Here is a 20,141-nt window from a genome sequence, read left to right as displayed (position 1 = left end):
TCGGCAGCTCATTTCCTTATGTAGATTAAGGAATAGGGTGCTTATGACATGCCCCACAATTGCAATTCACAAGGGCTTTCTTAGTTTAGGTTCTAAAGCCTCTGAAGCCTCAGCCCGACTGTTTCAAAGATCTGTGCAATGGTTGGGGCCCAACACGTCATGTTTAAGGGCTCCAAAATGCCAAAAGAAAAAGTGTAAAATTAATCAATGATCAATTAAATGCCCCCCAAATATCACATTCTGTCACCTAATCAACCATATCTCCATTCAACGCAGATTCTCAGGGGGCGTTTTCATATGTTTCATAGGATGTGACTCACGAAAGCCTAAGATGCTCTGGATCCTGGCTATGCTTTCAAATATTAACTATCCCCCAAAATAGAAAAGTGGCCAGGAACAGCGAGGCCTCCCTGATGTCACTGCTATGACGTCACTGGGTTGTGACATCACGGTGGCCATCGACTGGCAAATTCCATGATCTCTCGGCATGAAACCTCACGGCTAACGTTTCTTCAGCTCTAACACTGGTGAGGCTGAAAATGGGGGATTATAGAACCACCCTTGGACCGGTCCTGATGTTCTGATGCTGCTGTAACCCGGCTGCCTCCTTTGTTGATGGAAAAGAGACCGTGGAGGGTCCTTTCCTGTGTGATCTCAGAGAACTTTTTTTTCCCCAGAGTCATTGGGGGTGGCAGGGCAAGTGCCAGGTACCAGGAGCAGAGCCTGTCGTGCGGTGGCAGGACAAAGCATATACCGTACAACGGGAGCGCTGCCTCATTAAACCAGTGTGGCGATGGTCCTCTGGATCCCCCCCTCCCCCTTTATCCAGGAGCTTATCTCTGGAAGCTCCCATCCTATGCCTCCAACTCTTCTTTCTCTTAACTTTTGGGGATTAGGGGACCCAATTAAGAGAAAGTTCTCTAGACATATTCCAAACGGCCATAGGAAATTGAAGACCTTCGGGACAGAAACAGTTGCAAATGGCCATTTCGAAGGTGCAAGGTAGCAATTACCAACCTGGTTTTTTAATCTGTTGCTTTGCGAACAAAGCGAATGCAAAAAAGGCGTATCTGTGGCAAACTGTGGATTTCCTCCTGAGGGGCACCAGGTTTGCTCAGATCGCCTTCAGATTTTCTTGCCTGACCTCTCGTGTCCGCACCTTGGGGGGCCACCTCCATCAGGGCTCCACAGACGCTCTTTTGCTTAATTAAAGGGAGGCTTTTACAGGCTGCAGCTGCTGAGGTTGCTAAGGCTTTGCTTTCGAGACAGCGTCTCACATCTCTTTCTCCTTGAACAGATTTCCTACTCATCACACCTGGATATTGATCCAGGCAGGTGTTACTACATTGTAAATATGAGAGCAGCAAAACTCTTCCTCCAGTAATGAAGGCTGGATATTAATTAGATAATGCACCAAAGGCAAAAGGAGAGCCTTAGGATGGGAAATAACTTAAACTTGACATTGCCATTCAAATGTTGAGAGGCTGGAAAAAATAAGTTGCCTCCATTTGTAGGACAGGCTTAGGTTACATCTCTGCTCAGCAATCTTCAAACAATTCCCTGGGTCTGAAACCCAGCCAGCGTCACAGTTACCTGGAGGGCTTACTTAAAACTGGGGTTGCTGGGCCTCCGGATAAAGCTGTGGGCTTCTTTAGATCTGCAGAAAGGAGGAGGGCACGTGAGAATTTGCCTTTTGATCTAGTGTCTGAGTGAAGTTGCTAAAGTGGAGGCTGGTGCTATGGTTGGGGGACCCCGCTTGGAAAACCCCGGGCTTAGTGACAGAAGGTCGGCCTGCCAAAACCTGGTTCTGGACGTTCTCTGCTGTCGGGTCCTGATGTGCTTGTCCAGTCCCATCTCCAACTCAGACATCTTCTGCTCGAGTGGAATGGAAAGCCCTTCTCTGTCCTTGCCCCGCACACCCTGCATCTGAGTGTTCCTCCCCCCCACCCCCGCCCCCGCCTTCCCTTCAATCCTTTCTTCCTTCTTCTTCCAATGCCCACACCCCATCTTCAGGGATTCAAATGTCCCCTTAATTCCTTTCTTCATTATCTTTTCCCTAATAGTTGGGGACAAGCTGCAGCAGAAATATTGTCTCCTACGTTGCCCCCTCTATCCATCCACAGGGTGGTAGAAGCCCTGCCTGCACTGCTGCTGCCATTCCTCCAGGGGCACCACATTGCCAATGTTGGCCAGTCTGGTGTGCCTGCATACTTGCAGGGGGAAAGGAGGGCTTGGTGGACCCACCCATAGAACGCTTCCAACACACACACACAAACATCATACAGTGTCTCTCAGTGATTGTGGTAAAAGGCTATAAGATTTGTGAAAACTTCTTAGAAAAAAAAGTAATGATATTCTAAAATTCCAAAATAAATGAAAAATCTAGAGTGATAGTATTCCTTAACCCTCCCGTTCCAAGGTCTGCTCTCAAATGAATGAATATCAGCCACTCTCAGATCCGCTGGATTCTGCGAGGGGACCCTGGGGGTCTCTTGGGCTGTTGCCACGAGGAGAGGGACAGACTGTGGGGCAAACAAGAAATGGGGATACTCCTCTGGGCAGGGAGGCCCCACTGGCTTCATCTGGTATCACGCACCATTGCCCACCCAGCACAGGGCATGCCCATTGCCAGCACGTGGCTCCATTCATGCTGCCAGCCCCGAGGCACCAGACAGAGGTGTTCACTGGGTGTGCTGGATGGATCTACAGGTTGGTTGTTGTAATTGCAGGGTTTCCCTTCCAGGTCAGAGCACTGGACTTTAATACAGTTTTGCTTGTCGTTCCCACTAGACTGTTGGCCCTGGGGAGATGGGTATCAAGACGTCCTTTCTGAGATTCTATAGTCGGTGGCCCTGGGCTGGAACGCTGGAAGAAGCTGAGCATAGGGACTCTGGCCAGCTGGGATGCAGGGCCAGCTTTAGTGACCTGTCCTTACAGGACTCAGGCTTTGACAGGGCACAGTGCCTTCCTAATGCTGAGGGGAGCTGCCCACTGTGGCCAGGCTGAAGTCCAAGCAGGATGACACCAAGAAAGTCTTGTTTAAAAGAGCAGAACAGATAATGCTCACCCTCCTACATAGAGCTCAGAAGGAAATTTAAGAATATAAATTCAGCACCTTGAAGCCTGGAATGTAAAGTTGGATAAGGGCTCTTTTAGACAACCTTGGATCTGTTTTCGATATAAATCTCAAATAGAAGGAAATGACTTTTGAGGATGAGAGATTTTGGAGCTCTTTGTGTTAGAATTCATAATGTTTCAGAGATAAAAGAAAAGTGCCTTGAGATTTAACGTACAACTCTTGAGTGTGTGACCGAAAAGCATTATTCCCTAAGTTAAAACAGTTGTGTATGGACACACATAGTCACACATGCACACGCAAAGGGTCCCCCGCCCTTTGGGCAAAGTTGGGCAAAGTGGCCTGTTGTGCTGTTTTCTACAAAAGCACAGATGTCGAGCCTTGGTTCTGAATTAGGGGTGATTTTCTCCCCCAGGGGTCATGTGGCAACATATCTGGAGACATCTTTTGGTTTTGCAGCTTGGGAAGGTGGTCCTACTGGTATCTAATGAGTGGAGGCCAGGGATGCTGCTACAGGGTCTCACTACTGAGGATTGTCCAGCCCAAAATGTCAGGAGTGTCAACCAGGCTTGAGAAATCCTCTGCAGAAGGACTTTGGGCCACATGAGGGAACAATCTCTTGATCTGTGACTTTGGGACACCACCACCTCTTCCTAACATGGTCCGTGGTACCTGTGTTTAGGTTGGAAGTGGTCCAGGACACCTGTCATCGTGAGATTTTGGCTCCCTCCTTGAGATTAGTGGAGGTGCTGTGGGATAGTTCTTGCATCTCTGGACCGTAGCATTTTGGGGAGGATTGGAGGACAGGAAAGAAATATAATCAGGAGAAGATAAACAGAACCAGATAGGAAGATACACATCTCCTCGCTCACTTCCACAGTAATGTTATTTACGTGGCCCCTCCTCTCATGTAAATGAAGGGGCTTGGGATCATGTTTAATGTGCAATCTGGAGATAACAGCCCTCTCTGCCTGTCCTGTAGGGTCTTTCCCCGACCACAGCAGAGATGTCCAGAGTGAACACTGGTGCTTTTCTCAGGTTTCAGATGTGCATGTCCTCAGCCCTGTGCTTGCTTCACCTTCTGTGCAGGCTTCATTATGATTTCAGGTTTTATCTGACTTGTGGGAAAGGAAAAGGGATATCAAAAGAGATAAACCAGGGAGGCAACCAGGGAGTAGGCAACCCCATACCCCAAGTCCAAATTGTCGAGGCGACTGAGGAGGGGACGCAGGGGAGAAACAGCCCCGGCTTTAAAAATGCCCTGAATACACACTCAGCACAGTTAATTCTCCCAGGCTCTTAATTACAGACCACAAAGTCCTCTCCTAATTCAGAGGGTTTATTAAGAGACACGCTTAGAGGGGCCCCGGGGAATAGGCTACAGCCAGAAGTTGGCACACGGCTGCCAACCTCAGAATCACAAGACTGGGATGCTGCTGCTGTCCCCCAGAAAGGGGTCCCCACAAGATTCCTTCTGTGGATATTCTGTGGAAGTCTGTAAGGGTGCGTCTGATTGGCGGCCTCAGAGTTACATGTCTCCAGCCTAGCAGCAATGGATGCTAGGAAATGTAGTTTTGGTTGGTTGTGGCTTTTTTTTTTTTTTTGGCTTTTGAGAGCCACACCCACATCATATGGAGGGTCCCAGGCTAGGGGTCGAATTGGAGCTGTAGTCTCCAGCCTACACCACAGCCACAGCAATACCAGATCCAAGCCGTATCACTCAAGGCAACGCTGGATCCTTACTTAACCCACTGAGCGGGGGCCCGGGATCAAACCACATCCTCATGGATCCTAGTCGGATTCGTTAACCACATGGGGAGCTCCCTGGCTGCTTTGGTTTTAAGCATCTACAGTCTGAGTGTAGGATTCACAGCATGGGGCATTTTCTAGATATGGGGAAGTTTACACGTGCTGGTTGTCCGCAAGCCCACATTTAACCCTGGCAAATGTGAGCTGGAAGGCACTATGGCAGGCTGGCGGGCATGGAAGGCCACACCACTGGGCAGCCCTCCAGCAGCCGTTTCCTGGCCACCCCAACTCAAAGACGTGCCGCTTGGAAAAAGTCCGCTGGAGCTGACTGCTCCGCCCTGGGGCATACCTGCCAGTCAAACTCTGGGGCTGGAATCCTCCCTAGACTGTGACCTTTTCCTTCGAAGTCCTTTGAGTTCTTCAGAACAGAATTTGCAGCATGAATATTCCTTCTCTCCTATTTTGCCAAAGGGATGATGTGGGGCTGGGGAGCGAGCGCGAATCCAGCAGAAGATAGAGCGGGGATTCCCAGGGCTTCTGGTGCTGCAAGGCAGCCAGTCGAAGGGGGTTATTTCTCAGGCAAGCTGCGAGTGAGTTGTTTGGTTGGACACCTGCAGTTTTGCCTTGTTAGTGTAAAAGAATGCCTCCTGTAACAACTGAAAATGTCAGGACTGTTGGAAAAATTGGGCAGAGAATGTGGGAGAAAACTGACAATGTGGCTAGCTCCTTCGAGGGCGGACGGAGAGGGGCTGGAAAGATGTCCAGAAACACACACACACACACACTCTTCTTCTTTCCACTGTGGACACGTAGCGGGTTAACATCCTATAGTGGCCTTGTTCTTTCTTTTTTCATTGTGGTGAGAGAAGCCAACTCAAATTAGTGATGGGAAAAATAGATGTATTAGAAAAGAGACTTCAAAGTCTGAGGCCCCAGTCTTACATCCATAATTTAAAAAATATGATTTGTCTCAAGTCTTAAAAAGGACCTAAAACGAAATAAATTAAATAATATTTTCAGTAATTTTTAAAGATATTATATCTAAATGTAGAAAGCATTTTAGAGGATTAAAAAGTCATTGTTTGAACTGTCCTATCATAATTTGAAACTTGACAGTTCAATAGGAGAGATACAGATCATGTTTAACCATACCCAAAAATCATAACTAACAAGTGTATCAGTTTACTATGTATCTGCTTTTGTTCTGTAAAGCTAGGAAACAATATTTTAATTCATCCCCGTTTCTCTAAGGAGCCCAGAAAGTGTTATCAATAAACACCTATCATATAGATATTTTCGTTAATAGATATTTATTAAATGAGATCAATTATATATTTCACAACTCAAATATGTATCCCATTGTCGTATGTTGCCATTTTTTCCTCATACTCCAGTAGTTGGATCTTCTATAAATTAGACAAGAAAAATAAATTATCCAAAAGGGAAAAGAAAAGAAAGAGAGACATATTTGCAGCAACATGGATGGACCTTGAGTGTATTATGCTAAAGGAAATAAATCAGAGAAAATAAAATACCCAATGATCTCACTAATATGTGGAATCTAAAACCCCCTCAAAAAAAAATTTAACTCAGAGAAAAAGAGGTGAAGGGTGGGAAAGGGGAAAATTGGAGGAAGGTGGGGGAAAGTTCAGACTTCCGGAGGGGTTGTGATGCAGAACAGGATACCTGTGCCCGCATTGCTGGGACGCTCCTTGTGAGCCCGCATCGCAAGGGGAATTTGCCCCCCTGTTTTCTGTATTTCCTTTGTATTGTATCTATATCAGAAAATAGATGTTGGCTGAACCTATTGTAATCATTTCACAATATATGTAAATCGAACCATCCTGCTTAAACTTACAGAGTGATGGATGCCAATTATTTCTCAATAGAAGTGGAAAATATTCAAGTTAAAGAAATAAGTCAAGGAATTCCCATCGTGGTGCAGTGGGAAATGAACCTGACTAGGAACCATGAGGTTGCAGGTTCAACCCCTGGGCTCGCTCAGTGGGTTAAGGATCCGGTGTTGCCGTGAGCTGTGGTGTGGGTCGAAGACGAGGCTTGGATCTGGTGTTGTTGTGGCTGTGGTGTAGGCCAGCAGCTGTAACTCTGACTAGACCCCTAGCCTGGGAACCTCCATATGCTGAGGGTGCAGCCCTCAAAAAGACAAAAAAAAAAAAAGGCTAAAAAGGAAAGGAAACAGACACATCTGGAAGTTCTTTTGTGAGGCATCAGGTTAAGGATCCAGCCTTGTCACTGCAGCAGCTTGATGTGGGTTCGATCCCTGGCCTGGGAACTTCCACATGCTGCGTGTGCAGGCAAGACAGGATCAGTGGCATCTTGGGATTGCTGGAATGCAGGTTACATTCCTGGCCCAGAACACTGGGTTAAGGATCTGGCATTGCTGCAGGCATTGCTCCAGCTTTGCGACTGGGGCTTCTTGGATCTGATCCCTAGCCTGGGTGCTCCATATGCCTTGGGGTGACCAAAGTTAAAAAAAGAAAGAAAGAAAGAAAGAGAGAGAGAGAGAGAGAAAGAAGGGAAGGAAGGAAGGAAGAGAAGGAAAGAAAAGAGACGGATCTCATGGATGCAAAGAACAGCTGAAGATCCAGGTCTCGTGAAGAGAGTCAGGAGATCAAGGGCCCCAGTATCAGGAATTCAGGTGTTTCCCTCACCTGTTTATCTTTAATGCACATCCATCCCACCCCTCTTACTTGGTGGCTTTTAAATCAGATTTGGGTGCTGGCCAGCCAGGGGATCAGTTCCCCCCCCCCGTCAGCTGTGTACCCCTGGGAAATTCTCTGTAGCCCAGGAGAGGCACACTGACGTGGCGCCAAGATCCACAGGCTCATGCGCGTGGGTGAAAATCATTCCCAGGCAGGATCAGGACTGCAGGAAGCAGGCACTGGGGTTTGCGTCCCATCAGCTTCCCGTGAGAGACTGGTGATCATGAACCAACTGTTTCACTGCTCAGCTTCCCCATCTGCAAATCGGAGCTAGTGATAACCTGACACTGTGGGGTGTCCTGGGACAATGGTGGGTTAACGCCTGCAAGTACCTGCTTGGGTGCCGTCCAAATGCGTGCAAGACAAGACCTGGCTCTTCAACTGACTTCATCAACATCTATACATGAAATATTATCTATGATGAAATATATGAAATGTTTTGCAATAACAGGGTGGTAGCTTTCAGTTAAGGGTTTTGCTCCAGGAAAACTTTGCATCTGTTGTATACGACTTTCTCTAATTTGAATAATATACATGCTAAACTTTTTCCAAGTTTCAGACAGTCCCTGCTTTGAACAGAGTTCAGTGAAATTTGTTCAGTGTAAAATGGCATCAAGAGATAACAGAATTGTGAAACCCATTCGGACTGAAATCGCGTTGAAACACCTGTCTGCAAATGGTTGATACGTTCGACCTGGTGGCCTTGCTTCCTGTGAGAAAAGGATACAGGCTGTGCTGCTGCTCCCTGTGCAGTTGGCACTAAACGCCTGCCCATAAAAGCAGAGCTAACGTTTTACAAAAAACCCTTTTCATGAAGTGCGCCTATCGTAAGCATACACACGAACACATCTATGAAACCAGGACTCAGATCAAGAGGTAGAAAATGCCCTGAAGGGCCTGTATCTCCTTCCTGTCACTCCAGGGATCAAATCACAGAGCAGATGTTTGGCCCCCTCTGTACCTTGTGTCGATGGAATCTGACAGTGTGTACTTTGCCTGTCTGGCCTCCTTCACACATTGTGTTTGTGTGATTCATCCATATTTTTGCATGTCATCGGGTTTCACTTTTTCTCATTGCTGAGCAGCATTTCTTTGCGCAGTGTACAGTGTGTTCACCCGTCCTACTGCCACTGGGCATTTGAGTAATTTCCAGTTTGGGGCTATTGTGAAAAGAGCTGCTATGAACATTCTAGTATATGTCTTTGGGTGAAACATTAGGAAGCCTTTTTCTTTCTTTCTTTCTTTCTTTCTTTCTTTCTTTCTTTCTTTCTTTCTTTTCTTTTTTTTTTGTTCGATTGTTTTCTTGTGGTTAATATTTAGTTGATGTTTTTTTTAAACAAATGATTCGTCTTTCTTTATGTTACTGGTAAATGGTTTCGTTATTGGATTGGTAAAGCTTAATGCGCGTCTATCTTTGGTAGCCTCGGGGCCTTGGTGGAGTGTGACAGAAGTAAATATGGGGGGAAAATTTTACGTGGCGGGGGTTGTGAAAACTTAGTAAGCGTTTTCTTCGAATTTATGTTACATAATGATCTATATTGATCTATCGGCTGTGGGTGGGGCATTGGAGCGTAAGTCGCTAGTAGGATCGATATAATTTATTGTTGGCTTAGTGGGAGGATTTGCACGCTGGCGCGTTAAAATTCAAAAGGGCATTATAGGTTGCAAGTTCAATGGCTGGCGTGTGTTATTTGTGAATAGATGGCTATGGATAACCTACCGGTTTATGTTTCTGAAGTATTGATAAAGTGGTACGGGGATAGTTAAAGGTCGATTTAGGTGTCCCATTACCTAGCGAGTTTGACTTTTTTATCCTGATCAAATTAGCGGAAAGCCATGAAATATGGTAATACAATGGAGTAGTAAAGGGGATCACGTGTGTGTAAAGGAGGAGTCGAAACCCGTGGTTGATGTCATTTAGTGCAGCCTTCTCTACTTAGCTATACCGTGGGTTTTGGTGTGGGATGGTTCCTTTCGCGGGGTGTGGTGAGGTGGAGGTAATTTAGTATAACGGGCGCTGAAGAAAGATTTAGTAGTCGTGTGTGCGTGAGGTGTCTGGGTGCGCGTGGTTTCGCTGAAGGCGGAACTGGTTAAGTGTACTGAATCTCACATGCCGATTGATAGCAATTCTAATTGCTCTTATTCAGAGATTGCTGCGGTAAGAGCGTGTGGGTTCAATAGTAACGGTGTGTTAAACTCAGGATTCGGGATAGTGTCGGGGAGATTTTAGAGTTCTTAGAAGGGTATTGTTACTAAAGCCTATTGCTGTTACGGCGGTGGATTGGCCTCTTAGGTGGGAATTGAGAGGTATAAGACACGTTCACGCCGGGTAGTCAGCTAGGTTCTCATGGACAAGTGGTCTTGGTAGTAAGAAGGCGACACCTTGAGCGAACTTTACGAGGGGATAATTGGGGATGCTTGGGGGGTCTGTTCTACCCTTGTTGTTTGCAGCTGCGTAGCGGTGTATTTATTTGGGTCGGTTCATCGATCTTAAAGTTAGTTATTTGGCTTCGAGACCTGGGCGTTTTAGTAGAATTCGTAGTGTCGGATCAGATATAAATTTGGGCGACATGGTGGTGAGAGGTTTGTTAGCGGATTTTATGCGTGGTGTAATCCCTTTAATTCTGGTGAGTAGAATAAGTGATATAGATTTAAATAAAAACGCTTGCATTTCCTTTGGGCCACCTTATCGCGCGTATCGCGGGTCTTGCGCGTTATTGACAGGTTGTAGAGAGTTAATTTATAGAGGGAGGTGTGTTTAGTTTGAGTAATTAGTGTTTTAGTGCTATACTAACTTTAGGTTGAGGGAAGTGTCGGGAGTTAGATGATAGTTACTTTCGAAGTATCTGCCGCAGTGACATATTGGTATGCTGTGGCTGTTACAAAATTGTCTATGAGAATACGGATAAAGTCATTAGACGATAGAATGTGGTGGTGGGGGTGGGAGGGGTGTGTGTGTTGGTGCTTAGGAAAGTTATTAGGCTAAGTTTGGTTCGCTTTTAATGGAAGTAGAACGTTGGTTTAGAAAGATAAGATGGAGTTGAATAGTCATAATAGTGGTTTTAACTCTTTTTTGAGTGGAACAAGGGGGTCGTTAATAAGATTTTGTCGGAAAAGCCCTTTACGTTATTTGTGTCATTGTGCTTGGGTGGTAAGACTTTTTTAGTTGTCGTTTTATCATTCAGATCAGAGGGGGGGATGGGGTTATGGGTGGCCTCTTGTCTTTTCTTGCTCTCTGTCTTCCCTTGGAAAAGAGAAAGCTTTAGGTCTACTTCTTTTCTTTCTTTATGTCTTTTTCTCCATTTAGGGCAACACCCTCGACATGTGGAGGTTCCCAGGCTAGGGGTCTAATGGGAGTTACAGCTGATGGCCTACACCACAGCCACAGCACGGTGGGATCCAAGCTGTGTCTGCCACCTACACATCACAGCTCGGGGCAACACCGGGTCCTTAACCCACTGAGCGAGGCCAGGGATCAAACCTGCAACCTCATGGTTCCTAGTCAGATTTGTTTCCACTGCGCCGAAATGGAAACTTCAGAAAGCCTTTCTATGGAACATATACCCAGAAGTTAATTGGTGGGTTCTAGGGCATGCTGAAAAATTTTGCAAAGTGATTTTACCAAGACCCACTACCAGCAACACCGTATGAGATTTCCAGGGACTCTACGCCCTTGTTAGGACGTGGCATTTTCCACTTGTTTTGGTTTAGCCATTTAGATGTCTGGTGATTTCTTGTAATGGTTTTAATTAACCTTTTCCCTGATGATTAATGAAGTTGAGCCCATTTCCCTTTCTTTATTAGCCATTAGGGTATCCTCTTTTGTAAAAAGCCTAACTCCTTTGCTCATTGTAAATTGGGTTGTTTGTCTTTTTCTTGCTTATTTGTAGGAATTCTTTATATATTCTGGGTATAAATTCTTTGTTGGATATGCGTATTATAAATAACTTTCACCACTCTGTGGGTTGTATATTTACTCTCTTAATGTATTGTTTTTTGTGTGTCTTTTTGTCCTTTTTTAGGGCTGCACCCACAGCATATGGAGGTTCCCATATTGGAGCTATAGCTGCTGGCCTACACCACAGCCACAGCAATGCCAGATCCGAGCCACATCTGTGACCTACACCACAGCTCAACCAGGGATTGAACCCAAAACCTCATGGTTCCTAGTCGGATTTGTTTCCGCTGCATCACGACGGGATCTTCGCTTAATGTATTTTTTTTTAGTCTCTTTCATGAATAGTTAATTTATTATTATTAATGTATTTTGCATTATGGGTGCATTAATAATGCAATTGTTTTCTGTTCGTGAGGGCTTTTTGGACTGTTCTAAGGATATTAAGATGTTATTGTCTAGGTTTGCCTCTAAAAGCTTTACTTATTTATTTTTACCTTTCACATTAAGACCCCAGCCGTCTGGGAGTGATTCCTGTGTATGGTGGGAGATAGGGGTCCAGAAGTGTCCCCTCCCCCTGCTTCCCCGCGGTGGATTCCACTTTACCCAACCCCTTTTATGGAAAGACCATCCTGTCCCCTGTTCTATCGCTGTATCACATTTGTCATACATTACGGGATGCTCTGTTTACAGACTCAATTCATTTCCACTGATTATGTCCCATCCTTTCAGTATCATCCTATCTAATTTTTGTACCTAAGGATGAGTATTGACATAGGGTAGGGTAATTCCTCCAGTTTGTCCTTCAGGATTGTCTGAAATTTCCTCCTGCATTCTGGAATCAGCTTGTTGGTTTCTACAGAAAACTTTGCTAGAATTTTGCTGGACTATTTATGGGACTGCGATGAATATATGGATCAACATGGGGAAAGTTACATCTTCACAACATAAGGTCTTCTTCTCCATGAACATAGTATATCTCTCCATTTATTTGCCTCTACTTTTATTTCAATAGTATTAAAACTTTTAGCCCAGAGATCTCAGCTTTTGTTAGATGTATTCTTAGGGGTTTTTTTTTCTGATGGTGTTATTAATAACATAATTTGAAAAATTATTGTTCTCTTTGTTTGTTGCTAGTAAATGGAAATACAATTAAAATTTGTATCCTGCTCTCTTACACCCAGACACCTTGCTAGTTCAACTTATTAATTCTAATAGTTCTTAGATTCTTTTGGGTTTTCTATATACATAATCATGTGAGCTCTATATAATTAGGGATTTATTTCTTTTTAATACTTCTGCATTTTTTTCTTGCCTTCTTTTACTGAATTGGGCCTCTACTATCACGTTGAGTAAAAGTGGCTGGAGGAGGCACATTTCTCTAATTCCTGATCCTCAGAGGGAAAGCTTTTATTTTATTTATTTATTTAATTTTTTTGTTTTGTTTTGTTTTTGCCTTTTCTAGGGCCTTACCCACAGCATATAGAGGTTCCCAAGCTAGGGGTCTATTCGGGGCTGTAGCTGCCGGCCTACGCCAGAGCCACAGCAACATGGGATCCAAGCCAAATCTGTGACCTACACCACAGCTCACGGCAACGCTGGATCCTTAACCCACTGAGCAAGGCTAGGGATCGAACCCAAAACCTCATGGTTCCTAGTCAGATTTGCTAACCACTGAGCCACAATGGGAACTCCAAGGGAAAGCTTTTAATATCTTACCATCAGGAATGAAATTTGCTGGAGTTCCTCCTGTGGTGCAATTAGTAATGGATCCTGAGTTGTGGCAGCTATGGCATAGGTTGCAGCTGCAGCTCAGATTCAGTCCCTAGCTAGGGAACTTCCATATGCCACAGGTGTGGCAAACAAAGCAGAACGGAAGGTAAGGAACGGACAGGAAGGCAGAAGAGGAAGAAACATAAAGAACTACCTAAATACCTCCATACAGCCCGCACGCCCTACCTCACGCCTCCCTCCATTGCCTTCCTTCTCCATTCGGCCGAAGGCCGTGACATGCTCGCTTAAGTGAGCCACTATCTCCCATCGCTACCTTCATGAAGTATCCCTAAATACCTCCCGCCCATCCCGTAACTACTTCCCGAAAGCCCCTCCACACGCAAGCAAGACTCACTCCCTCCCTCCCTCCCTACCCTCCGACCTCCCCTACCTCAAGAACTCCCTCCAGCACCCTCCGCTCAAGAAGGAAGGAAGGAAGGAAGGAGATTCGCTCTGGATTATTTCATAGCACTTAGATTATTTTTACATCTTTCTTTCAAGATGTTTGTGTTATTTTTTTCTCTTTGCCCTGTTAATGTTTTATATTACATGGGTTGGTTTGTTAAATGTTAAACCACCCTTGAATTCCTACAGTGAACTTCACTTGATCTTGATATATCATTCTTTTGACATGTCAGTGCCTTTAATTTGGTAATATTTTATTTAAGATGTTTGCATCTATGTTAAAGAGAGAGACTTGCCTCTAATTTTCCTGTATTGTAATATCTTTTCAGGTTGTCATCATTTGTGTTCCTCTCTTTATAATGAGGTAAACCTATTTTCATATGTTTAAGAACCAGTCCTGAGGTTCCCATCATGGCATGGTGGAAACAAATCCGACTAGGAACCATGAGGTTGCAGGTTTGATCCCTGGCCTCGCTCAGCGGGTCAAGGATCCAGTGTTGCCATGAGCTGTGGTGTAGGTCACAAATGCAGCTCAGATCTGGTGTTGCTGTGGCTGTGGTGTAGGCTGGCAGCTACAGCTCCAATTAGACCCCTAGCCTGGGAGCCTCCATAGGCCATGGGTGTGGCCCTAAAAAGACAAAAAGACAAAAAAGAAGAAGAAGAACCAGTTCTAACATTTTTCCTGGGAGCTCCCCGTTTATGTGTCTGGCCATTACTTCTATTGCTTTTCCTTTTCTTATTGATTATAGAGGCTCTGTATGCCTTAAAGAACTTCATCTCTTATCTAACGTAGGAACGGTCAATATCTTTCTGCTAGTTTGTCCCTTATCTTTTTTTAAAGTTTTTTACATTTTTCAATTTTATTGTCTTTTTGTTAACGTATGGTTGATTTATAATGTTGTGCCAATTTCTACTGTACAGCAAAGTGACTCATTATACATAAATATTTATTTATTTATTTTTCCTTCTTTATGTTATTTTCCATCATGGTCTATCCCAGGAGATTGAACATCATTCCCTGTGCTACATATACCGTAGGACCTTCTTGTTTATCCTTTTTCTAAATGCAATAGTTTCGTGTTCCCATCGTGGCTTAGCAGTAACAAACCCGACTGGTTTCCATAAGGACGTGGGTTTGATCTCTGGCACCTCTCAGTGGGTTAAGGATCTGGCATTGCCATGAGCTGCAGTGTAGGTGACAGACATGACCCGGGCCTGGTATTGCTGTGGCTGTGGCGTAGTGTATGCTCTTAGCTGTAGCTCCAGTTCCACTCCTAGCCTGTGAACTTCCACATGCCATGGGTGCAGCCCTTAAAAGAGTAAGCAAATAAATAAATGTAATGGTTTGCATCTACTGAGCGCCAAACTCCCAGTCCATCCCACTCATTCTTCCCTTCTTCTTTTCATGCATCTTGTGATTTTGTTTATGACATATTTTTTTTTTGTCACCACACAGAATATTCTAATTTTTTTAGGTCATCGAATTTCAGATTTTCATGACTTCTGTCGCTGAGGGTCTTTCTTTGAAGTGTTCCTGCTCCGATCATTAAAATATTCCTCTTTTCGTACTTCTAAGACTTCATTTCTTACTGTTGAACTCTTTACTAGAATTTGTTTTGGAACAAGGATCATGATGCATTTTTGCTAACCGAGGTGAGAAATGGTAAACTTGGGCTTATAAGTTCCCCAGAGCAATACCAAGCCTATTTTCTTCACAGCCCCCTATCCTCAGGTACTCTGCGCAGGAGGAAGAATTTGAACAAATTTTTCAGAATGACAACCAGCACTTACGAAGGGTTAAAAAGGCCAAGTGTAGATATCTTACCTCTGCTTGGGAGAGACTTGGTAAATGCTCCTTGCACAGACATCTTGATGGGTGCCAGCGGGAAGAGCAGAGCTTACTGGGTGGAGATGTGGGCTCTCTTGGGAATCCGAAGGGGGGCGGTGCTCTCCCTGAGACTAGGGGAGGGGGAGGGGGAGCAGGAGCCTTTGCTGCAGAGATGGGCTCATGGAAGAGCCATCAAGGCAGGGGTCACGTAGGATTATGGAGGGCCTGGGGTGCTTGGGGTGGGGAATAAATGTAGTGTGAATAGAGCTTGCCATTGCAGTCTGCAGGGGAGACATCTAGGAAGTCTTCGCATGGGCCTCCCAAATGTCATGGTCTGTGCATGCGGGTCAGAAAGAATTCTCCAGCATGTTGTGGTAAAGAGAAAGAAGAGTTTATCGAGATGGGAGGTAGATGGATGACTCCAGGCACCTGGGCGTATCTGTTTTTATAGTCCAGGGAGAGGAGAGGTCTCAGGTTACAGTTGCTGACCTGCTGATTGGTGGGGAAAGAAGGGTCTTAGATACACTTGCTGGTTGCTCAGGGGCATATAAGGCCCCTACAGGGGCAGGGTAAGGAGTGGGCCACATGCCTTTCCTTGTAGGGGCAGGAGCAGGACAGGTTGCTCCAGCTGGGGGAGGGGCGTTACAACGAGATGGGTGGCATGACGATAAGCATCTGGTCCTTCCTGTCTTGGCCAGAGGCTTTGAGTTCCACCTCCTTGAAGGGGCCTTGAAGTTCCACATTTGCTATGGGGTTATTTCTGGAGCTGAGGCTGCTGAGAACCCGGGCCAGGGAGCTCCTCAGAGCCCATTGGAGGATGTCGGGGTTGCCACCTCGAGGTCTTCCCCTGAGGGACTCAGGTTCTTGGTGCTGGCTCTCCAGCCAGGCGTGCACCAGCCTGACCACCTGTGCTGTTACCACATGCTAGGTGCCCATGTGTTTTGGTAGGCAGAGGTCTGAGGTCTCGGGGTTATACAGCCTGGGGTCCTCAGCCCCTCCCCCCAACCCCAGGATAATGTGTGTCCCTTTCTAGTCAGTGGTGGTGAACGGTCCTGGGCTGCCTGTGGGTAGAGGGTCAACCCTGGGAACCAGGTCCTGGTGCCAGGTCCCCCTTCCTCATCTCCATCCTGGAGGCAGAGGCTGGCTTCTTCCTTTAAGCCAGGAAGGGAAAAGGATGCCTCATTTGCCCGGTTTGAATGGAATGTTCACGATGGGGCGTGAGAGCACATTCACCTTTCAGGCCCCGCCTCCTCCCTCTGGCCACCTCCCAGGGTGCAGGGTGTCCCTGAGGCTTTGGACGCTTCCCTGTGGCTGAGCATCAGGTGATTGCCCCACGCAGCTGCCCAGTTTCTGCAGCAGGAGCAGCACAGCCCCAGAGGGCCAGGTTCCCACCTGCGCGGTCTCTGGGTGACTCAGGTCCCGGGGCTCTGGACTAGCTCTCCTAAGAGAGCAAGTCACCCAGGTGAGTCCCACCTGCCCCTGAGGTTGCAGGGAGGTTGTGGGAGCCCCTTGTGGCGGCGCATAGGAAGGATTCCCATCTTGGGTAGGTGACTGCTCACGTGACCTCACTTCTAAAAGAAGGCTCTCCAGAAGGACGTTGGGCTCGCTGGCTGCATCTTCCAAGTGCCTTTGCATTTCTGACCCCAACTTCTTAATGAGGATTCTATTTTGACTCAAATAGTTCCACTTTTGTATTTCTTTTCAATGCGATCACACTAGTTTAAAAGAGTGAAAGAAATGGCAAAGAGCATGGCGGTATCCAACTTGGCAAAACCCAAAGGATTCTTGGGGACCTTCACAAAGAACACAGGGGGTGACAGTCCTTTGGGTTGGCGTCTCCTAGGAACCGTGGTGTTCTCAGTTGGTTCCTTATTTCTTGGCAAAATACGTTCGCTGGAACTCTAAGAAATAGTGCCCTTGAGAACGATTTTACAGCAGCTCAAAAAACCCTTTCCAGGACTTACGTGAATTACATCTCAAGACACTCAGTGCATTATACCAAAGTTTTCAGAAATTCCGTAAGAATCTCGGGCAGTCTCTAAATTTTCCTAATTAAGTTTTAAAGTAACTCCTTTTAGTGCTTAAAAAATCGTTGAGCATTACATTATACTACCCTGAAATAAAACGGCGCTAACTGGGAAATAATATATGAACTTCTCGGGGTCCATTTAAATGTATCTGATTCCGGCAACTTACAGAAAGGGCCAGCTTGGTGGGAAGATAAAGGAGTCAGGCAGGGTATAAAGTTCACTGGGCGCGCGGACAATGCACCTAATGCTCACTTGATTGACAGCAACCTTAATGAAGTCCCTGCCCTAAGGAGCTTCTGAGTCTGTGCCTGGTGTGCCGGGAATTAAAAGGAGAGGGAATGAGGCATCAACGGGGATTTGCGATAAAGCAGGAGTGTGATCTGGGCAGAGGGAAACAGGAGCACTCATGGCAAGCTTTTGCTGTGTTTACTTTTTAAAGAAATACTTCCTTTATTTTTTAATGTCCTTTTTTATTCCAGTGTAGTTGATTTACAACGTTGTGCCAATTTCTGCTGTACAGCAAATGACCCAGTCATTCATATATATATATATATTCACCTCCTCTCTCTCATATTATCTTCCATCATGGTCTATCCCAAGAGACTGGATATAGTTAGTTCCCTGTGGTACACAATGGGACCTCACTGGATCCCATTATGGGTAAGCAATCACATCCTACTTTTTTTTTGGATATTTATTTCAGTTTTATATTTTTTGCATGTTCCACATGTTTTGACATGAGTAAACTATTACTTTCATAATTAGAAAAAAATACACTTTAATATTTGAGCCTTTTTCAAAGAAATGGCTTAGTCTTTGTTTTCTAAAGTAGTGCTTTAGGGCTCTGACCTGGATAATTCTAAATTAGTCTCTGAGAAGAAACTTGGCCTTGCCTCTTTTTTTTTTTTTTTCTTCCATTTTCTTTTATTACTCAAACAAATTTATCGCATCTGTAGTTGTATAATGATCATAACAATCTGATTTCACAGGATTTCCATCCCACGGTCCAGGCACATCCCCCCACCCCCCAAACTGTCTCCTCTGGAGACCATAAGTTTTTCAATGTCTGTGAGTCAGCATCTGTTCTGCAAAGAAGTTCCGTCTGTCCTTTTTTGCAATGATATCCTACTGATAGCACCAGGAACTACATCCAATCTCTTGGGATAGACCATGATGAAAGATAAAATATATATATATATTTTATATATATATATAAATGACTGGATCACTTGTTGTGCAGCAGAAATTGGCACAACATTGTAAATTAAATATACGTTGATAAAATATTTTTTTAAATTAAAAAAAAAATGTCATCGTTTGCAGCTCCTGACCCAAACTCCTTGTCCAGCTCACTCCTTCTCCCCTCCCCCGTGGCAACCACAAGTCTGTTAAAGAAATCCTTCTTTTTTTTGGTCTTTTGTCTTTTTAGAGCCACGCCAGCGGCACATGGAGGTTCCCAGGCTACGCCACAGCCACAGCAACGAGGGCTCCAAGCCGCATCTGTGACCTACACCACAGCTCATGGCAATGCCAGATCCTTAACCCACTGAGTGAGGCCAGGGATTGAGTCCGTGTCCTCATGGATACTAGTCAGGTTCGCTAACCACCGAGCCACAAAAAGAACTCCAAAAGAGATCCTTCTTTTAAATGCCTGCTGGGGCCTCTGGGTCACAGGGATTCCAGTGAATCATGAGTACAGCCACCAGGCCATGTGCTGGGTGGCCAGCTAAAGAGAAGCATCACTTTCGTTTTTTTCCTTTTTGTTTAAAGCTTAAGGTAACACACATCTGCTTTCTCCAAAAAAAAAAAAGCTTTGGGAACTTCGGGGCCCCTCCTAAACTTGATTTTCCTGTGTCAAGGTTGGAGTTTAGTGGCTCCAACTGGCAAAGTGTTTCTAACACCCAAAGCCATGAGTCTGGGCCGCTCACAGGTGCCCAACAGGTCGTGCTGAGAGATAAGGCTCCCAGCCACCAATAAAGTCCCGCTCCTGTCATTTTCTCAAGATACTCCCTTGTACTGCTCACCCTGCTCTCTGCGTCTCCTTTTTTACTTTTATGCCTCTTTTGCAAACTTTCTGCCAGGATACGTAGCTGGCCACATCCCCTCTGTGGCCCTTCCGGGTCTGTGCTGTGATGACCTTCTGGCTGGTTTTCCTCGGGCCGGGAATCCTCCGAGGAAGGACCAGCGTTCCCCGCAACCCCTGGGTGCTTGGCACAGAGCCTGGCACAGGTGGGCTGAGCAGGCATCCTGGGTTTTAAGGAACTGAGACCCACTAAGTTCCCTTTATGTGGGAGTTCTCTTGTGGCTCAGGGGGTAAGGATCCAGCATTGCCACTGCAGTGGCTCGGGTTGCTGCTGTGGTGCAGGTTTGATCCTTGGCCCGGGAATTTCCATAGGCCAGGGATTCAACCAAAACCAAAATTTAAAAAAAAAAAAAAAAGTTTATCGTAAGGCTTCCTGTTTCCATCAAAAGGCAGGAGGCTCACTGGACCAGGAAAGTCTGCTGCTTCTGCATCACGCTCAGAGCTAAACGCAGCTTCTCCAGTTCCTCCAGTGCCCTCGGGGTTCGTAGCCTGCTCCTCCCCAGGCTGCCCCTGGCCTCTGCCCCCTGCAGCCAGGCACGCATGCTCTCCTCACCATCACCCGAGCTGGGAATTAGTGGT

Source organism: Phacochoerus africanus, chromosome 15 (assembly GCF_016906955.1).
Source record: "Phacochoerus africanus isolate WHEZ1 chromosome 15, ROS_Pafr_v1, whole genome shotgun sequence".
NCBI classification, from domain to species: domain Eukaryota; kingdom Metazoa; phylum Chordata; class Mammalia; order Artiodactyla; family Suidae; genus Phacochoerus; species Phacochoerus africanus.
This window is presented reverse-complemented; position numbering follows the sequence as displayed.